At 48.9% G+C, this 6,244-nt stretch overlaps 1 pseudogene; it reads right to left on the reverse strand.

Annotated features, from left to right (window-relative positions):
* Positions 1-3,736, reverse strand: part of LOC121540878 — a 61,590-nt pseudogene extending 57,854 nt beyond the window's left edge.
* Positions 3,737-6,244: the final 2,508 nt, after the last annotated feature.

Below are 6,244 nucleotides of genomic sequence, written 5' to 3' on the forward strand. Positions count from 1 at the left end.
AGCATCCAGCTAGCTGACGCCACGCTAGTTTCCTGTCAGGTAGCCTTCGTTCTCTCACAGCATCCAGCTAGCTGACGCCACGCTAGTTTCCTGTCAGGTAGCCTTCGTCTTCAGCATCCAGCTAGCTGACGCCACGCTAGTTTCCTGTCAGGTAGCCTTCATTCTCTCACAGCATCCAGCTAGCTGACACCATGCTAGTTTCCTGTCAGGTAGCCTTCATTCTCTCACAGCATCCAGCTAGCTGGACGCCACGCAGTTTCTGTCAGGGGGCCTTCATTCTCTCACAGCATCCAGCGTAGCTGACGCCATGCTAGTTTCCTGTCAGGTAGCCTTCATTCTCTCACAGCATCCAGCTAGCTGACGCCACGCTAGTTTCCTGTCAGGTAGCCTTCATTCTCTTCACAGCATCCAGCTAGCTGACGCCATGCTAGTTTCCTGTCAGGTAGCCTTCATTCTCTCACGGCATCCAGCTAGCTGACACCATGCTAGTTTCCTGTCAGGTAGCTCATTCTCTCACAGCATCCAGCTAGCTGACACCATGCTAGTTTCCTGTCAGGTAGCCTTCATTCTCTCACAGCATCCAGCTAGCTGACACCATGCTAGTTTCCTGATTTTTGACTCCATTGATTTAGTCACCTTAATTCTGGCCATTCTAACTTTTTGAACGTATTATGATAGAGACATGAGGTTTGGACCGTTGGTTCTTAGAGGATTATCTATACAATTTTCCCACTGGTAAAAATATGAGTTTTGATTGGACACCCTAGTTTAAGGAACAAGAAAATCAAAACTGGGACACAATCTCAAACTCTTGTGTGTCGAAGTGTGTGTCTGTGTGTGTGTGTGTCTAAGCGTGTGTTTGTGCGTAATATAAAATGAGTGCTACTCACAGCCGGTGGTAGGATGCAGGTGACCCCTCCGATTGCCGTACTCCTCGCTGTAGGAGGTAGACAGGTTGGGCTGAGACGAACCTCGCCCAAAACCCTGACCTGGTGCCACGGCACCTGTAGTGGTTACCTGGGCCATCCTCTCCTTAGTCTTCAGAGCCTGGGAACGCTCACCTGGACAGCATCAAAATATCATCATCAGTAACCTCACCTGGACAGACCCTAGTGGTACATGCTGACGGTACATTACTATAGACAGACCTAGTGGTACGTGCTAGACGGTACATTACTATAGACAGACCTAGTGGTACATGCTAGACGGTGCATTACTATAGACAGACCTAGTGGTACATGCTGACGGTACATTACTACTAGACAGACCTAGTGGTACGTGCTAGACGGTACATTACTATAGACAGACCTAGTGGTACATGCTAGACGGTACATTACTATAGACAGACCTAGTGGTACGTGATAGACGGTACATTACTATAGACAGACCTAGTGGTACGTGATAGACGGTACATTACTATAGACAGACCTAGTGGTACGTGATAGACGGTACATTACTATAGACAGACCTAGTGGTACATGCTAGACGGTGCATTACTTATAGACAGACCTAGTGGTACGTGCGACAAGGTACATTACTATAGACAGACCTAGTGGTACATGCGAGGTACATTACTATAGACAGACCTAGTGGTACATGCTAGACGGTACATTACTATAGACAGACCTAGTGGTACATTACTATAGACAGACCAAGTGGTACATTACTATAGACAGACCTAGTGAGTACGTGCTAGACGGTACATTGCTATAGACAGACCTAGTGGTACATTACTATAGACAGACCTAGTGGTACATGCTAGACGGTACATTACTATAGACAGACCTAGTGGTACATTACTATAGACAGACCTAGTGGTACATGATAGACGGTACATTACTATAGACAGACCTAGTGGTACATTACTATAGACAGACCTAGTGGTACATTACTATAGACAGACCTAGTGGTACATGATGAGACGGTACATTACTATAGACAGACCTAGTGGTACATGCTAGACGGTGCATTACTATAGACAGACCTAGTGGTACGTGCTAGACGGTACATTACTATAGACAGACCTAGTGGTACATGATAGACCGGCCCCAGTGATGTACTGGGCTGTAGGCTTTCTCCTCATCTTTCAGCAGTACCACCTCCCTCCTCCCTCACCTCCCAGTCTCTCCATATCTTTCAGCAGTACCACCTCCCTCCCTCCTCCTCACCTCCCAGTCTCTCCCTTATCTTTCAGCAGTACCACCTCCCCCCTCCTCTCCTCCTCACCTCCCACTCTCTCCTTATCTTTCAGCAGTACCACCTCCCTCCTCCCTCCTCTCCTCCTCACCTCCCAGTCTCTTCTTATCTTTCAGCAGTACCACCCCCCTCCTCTCCTCTCCTCCCTCACCTCCCAGTCTCTCCTTATCTTTCAGCAGTACCACCTCCCTCCCTCCTCCTCTCCTCCCAGTCTCTCTCCTTATCTTTCAGCAGTACCACCTCCCTCCCTCCTCCTCCTCACCTCCCAGTCTCTCCTCGTCTTTAGCAGTACCACCTCCCTCCCTCCTCTCCTCCTCTCCTCCCAGTCTCTCCTCGTCTTTTAGCAGTACCCACCTCCCTCCCTCCTCTCCTCCTCTCCGTCTCTCCTCGTCTTTTAGCAGTACCACCTCCCTCCCTCCCTCTCCTCCTCACCTCCCAGTCTCTCCTCGTCTTTTAGCAGTACCACCTCCCTCCCTCCTCTCCTCCTCTCCTCCCAGTCTCTCCTCGTCTTTCAGCAGTACCACCTCCCTCCCTCCTCCTCTCCTCCCAGTCTCTCCTTATCTTTCCAGCGAGTACCACCTCCCTCCCCTCCTCTCCTCCTCACCTCCCAGTCTCTCCCCTCGTCTTTTAGCAGTACCACCTCCCTCCTCCTCTCCTCTTCCTCCCAGTCTCTCCTCGTCTTTTAGCAGTACCACCTCCCTCCCTCCTCTCCTCCTCTCGTCTCTCTCGTCTTTTAGCAGTACCACCTCCCTCCCTCCTCTCCTCCTCTCCTCCCAGTCTCTCCTCATCTTTCAGCAGTACCACCACCTCCCTCCTCTCCTCCTCACCTCCCAGTCTCTCCTCATCTTTCAGCAGTACCACCACCACCTCCTCACCTCCCAGTCTCTCCTCATCTTTCAGCAGTACCACCTCCCTCCCTCCTCCTCCTCTCCTCCTCACCTCCCAGTCTCTCCTCGTCTTTCAGCAGTACCACCTCCCTCCTCCTCCTCTCCTCCCCTCACCTCCCAGTCTCTCCCTCGTCTTTTAGCAGCTACCACCAGTTGTTTGCTCTTCTGTCTGACGTTGATTCCCTGGTCTTTTCCGTCTCTGTCTACGTACTGGAAGTCCTTCAGGGTCTGGATGGCAAGATGTTCTCCTTTGCACTGCAGGGCCACTCTCCGACCCGTGCCTGGAACGAGATAACAACACATTAACAAAATATTTTTTGAAAAGTGTCGGATTCCAGTTTGGCCACAATCCAGTGTTAAAGAAAACCCCCAAGGCACTCCTTGGTTTAGGGTTAGGTGCGTTACCTTAATCAGGTAGTCCAGCAGCGTCAGGGCCTTGTAGACGTGTCTCCAGTTCTTTCGTGGTCGTTGAGGCGTCTCCAGATCATGCTCATGATCTCACTGAACGCCACCACGTTGTAGGTCAGGTCGGCCACCTCTGACATCAGAGAGGAAGGGCCCCAGGGTCGGAGGTGGCCTCCGGACCTTCTTCTCTCGTCAGAGTAGTTATTCACCATGTTCTTCACAGAACGTCTGATGGTGGAGCTAGGCATGCTGGGGGGATGTCTCCACACGCTACACGGCACTACTTTTCTCTCAGGAGAGACAGGGACACACAGTCTGGGGGTCCGTTCCCACAGCACGGCAGCGTGTGTGTGTGTGTGTCAGTGTGTTAGTGTGTGTGTGTGCAGTGTGTGTGTGTGTGTTCAGGAGCCTCTGCAGGCCAGCAGTGTGTTCCAGCAGTCCTCCGGACAAGAGCCTGTTAGAACCATCTCCACACACACGGAGCTGGGACGCACACACAGCCACGCCATCACCTGACGAGAGAGAGGAGGGTAGTAGAGAGGGAAGGGGGGAGAGAGAGAGAGGAGAGAGAGAAGGGTCTCATTGCCAAATATCCCTTTTAAAGGCCCTAAAATGTGACTCCTCGCGGAGCCCTCAAACCTCCCCCCTCACCTGCATCCTGCCACTATGAATACTGCACTGACCTAATGACATCTGCTGCTTTTAATCCGCACTTACACACACACGGCTAGAGGAAGAGAAGAGCCGTCTGTCTCCCCCCGGAACACCCCTCCTCACCCCCCAGCCCAGGAGGACTGCACACAGACGGTCTGTCAGAGCACAGAGACGGTGAGGGAGAGAGACAGAGACAGAGACAGAGAGACAGAGAGACAGAGAGACAGAGAGACAGAGAGACAGAGAGAGAGAGAGAGAGAGAGAGAGAGAGAGAGAGAGAGAGAGAGAGAGAGAGAGAGAGAGAGAGAGAGAGAGAGAGAGAGAGAGTGGAGCGGGTCGAGGGTTTGAAGTTCCTTGGTGTCCACATCACCATCAAACTATCATGGTCCAAACACACCAAGAAAGTTGTGAAGAAAGCACAACACCTTTTCCCTCTCAGGAGACTGAAAAGATTTGGCATGGGTCCCCAGATCCTCAAAAGGTTATACAGCTGTACCATCGAGAGCATCCTGACCGGTTGTATCACCGCCTGGTATGGCAACTTGCTCTGCATCCAACCGTAAGGCTCTACAGAGGGTAGTGCGACGGCCCAGTACATCACTGGGGGCCAAGCTTCCCTGCCATCCAGGACCTCTATACCAGGCGGTGTCAGAGGAAGGCCTCAAAATTGTCAAAGACTCCAGCCACCCAAGTCATAGACTGTTCTCTCTTCTCTCTCTCTACCGCACGGCAAGCGGTACCAGAGCGCCAAGTCTAGGTCCAAAAAGGCTCCTTAACAGCTTCTACTACCATAAGACTGCTGAACAATTAATCAAAAATCGACTATTGACACCCCCTCTTTTACACTGCTGCTACTCGCTGTTTATTATCTATGCATAGTCACTTTACCACTACCTACATGTACAAATTACCTTGACCTAACCTGATACCCCCACACATTGACTCGGGGGTACCGATACCCCATGTACAGTGCCTTCGGAAAGTATTAGACCCCTTGACCTTTCCACATTTTTTGTTAGGTTACAGTTTCAGAAGAAAGGTTATTTGTTTCTGGCATTTTGAGCCTGTATCAACCCACAATTGCTGATGCTCCAGATACTCAACTAGTCTCAGAAGGCCAGTTTTATTGCTTCTTTAAATCAGCACAGTAGTTTTCAGCTGAAGCTAACATATATAAATGGGTTTTCTAATGATCAATTAGCCTTTTTAAAATGATAAACTTGAATTAGCAAACACAACGTGCCCATTGGAACACAGGACTGATGGTCTGATAATGGGCCTCTGTTTTACGCCTATGCAGATATTCCATTAAAAATCAGCCGTTTCCAGCTACAATAGCCATTTAAACATTAACAATGTCTACACTGTATTTGATCAATTTGATGTTATTTTTAAAAAACGGACAAAAAATATGCTTTTATTTCGAAAAAAAATGACATTTCTAAGTGACCCCAAACTTTTGAACGATAGTGTATATATATATATATATATATACACATATATACACACATACATATACACACACACTATGGTAGTGTAAGTACTGAAATATGACATTTAGTATACAGACCCTTTCCTCAGTCCTTTGCTCCAGTGTTAATAGTAATTGTAACTATTTTGCACTATGGCCTATTTATTGCCTTACCTCCATAACTTGCTACATTTGCACACACTGTATATATATATATATATACTGGCTTACCTGGTTAAATAAAGGTGAAATAAAATAAAAATAAAAAAAATTACAAAAGCACCTTTAACAGCGATTATAGCCCTCAAGTATTCTTGGGTATGACGCTACAAGCTGGCACACCTGTATTTGCGGAAATTTCTCCCATTCTCTCTGCGATTCTCCAAGCTCTGTTAGGTTGGATGGGATCATGTAGCTATTTTCAGGTTCCTCCAGAGATGTTCGATCGGGTTCAAGTCCAGCTCTGGCTGGGCCACTCAAGAACATTCAGAGACTTGTCCCGAAGCCACTCCTGCGATGTCATGGCTGTGTGCTTAGGGTCGTTGTCCTGTTGGAAGGTGAACCTTTGCCCCAGTCTGAGGTCTGAGTGCTCTGGAGCAGGTTTTCATCTAAGGATCTCTCTGAACTTTGC

Source organism: Coregonus clupeaformis, chromosome 10 (genome assembly GCF_020615455.1).
Source record: "Coregonus clupeaformis isolate EN_2021a chromosome 10, ASM2061545v1, whole genome shotgun sequence".
Classification (NCBI taxonomy): domain Eukaryota; kingdom Metazoa; phylum Chordata; class Actinopteri; order Salmoniformes; family Salmonidae; genus Coregonus; species Coregonus clupeaformis.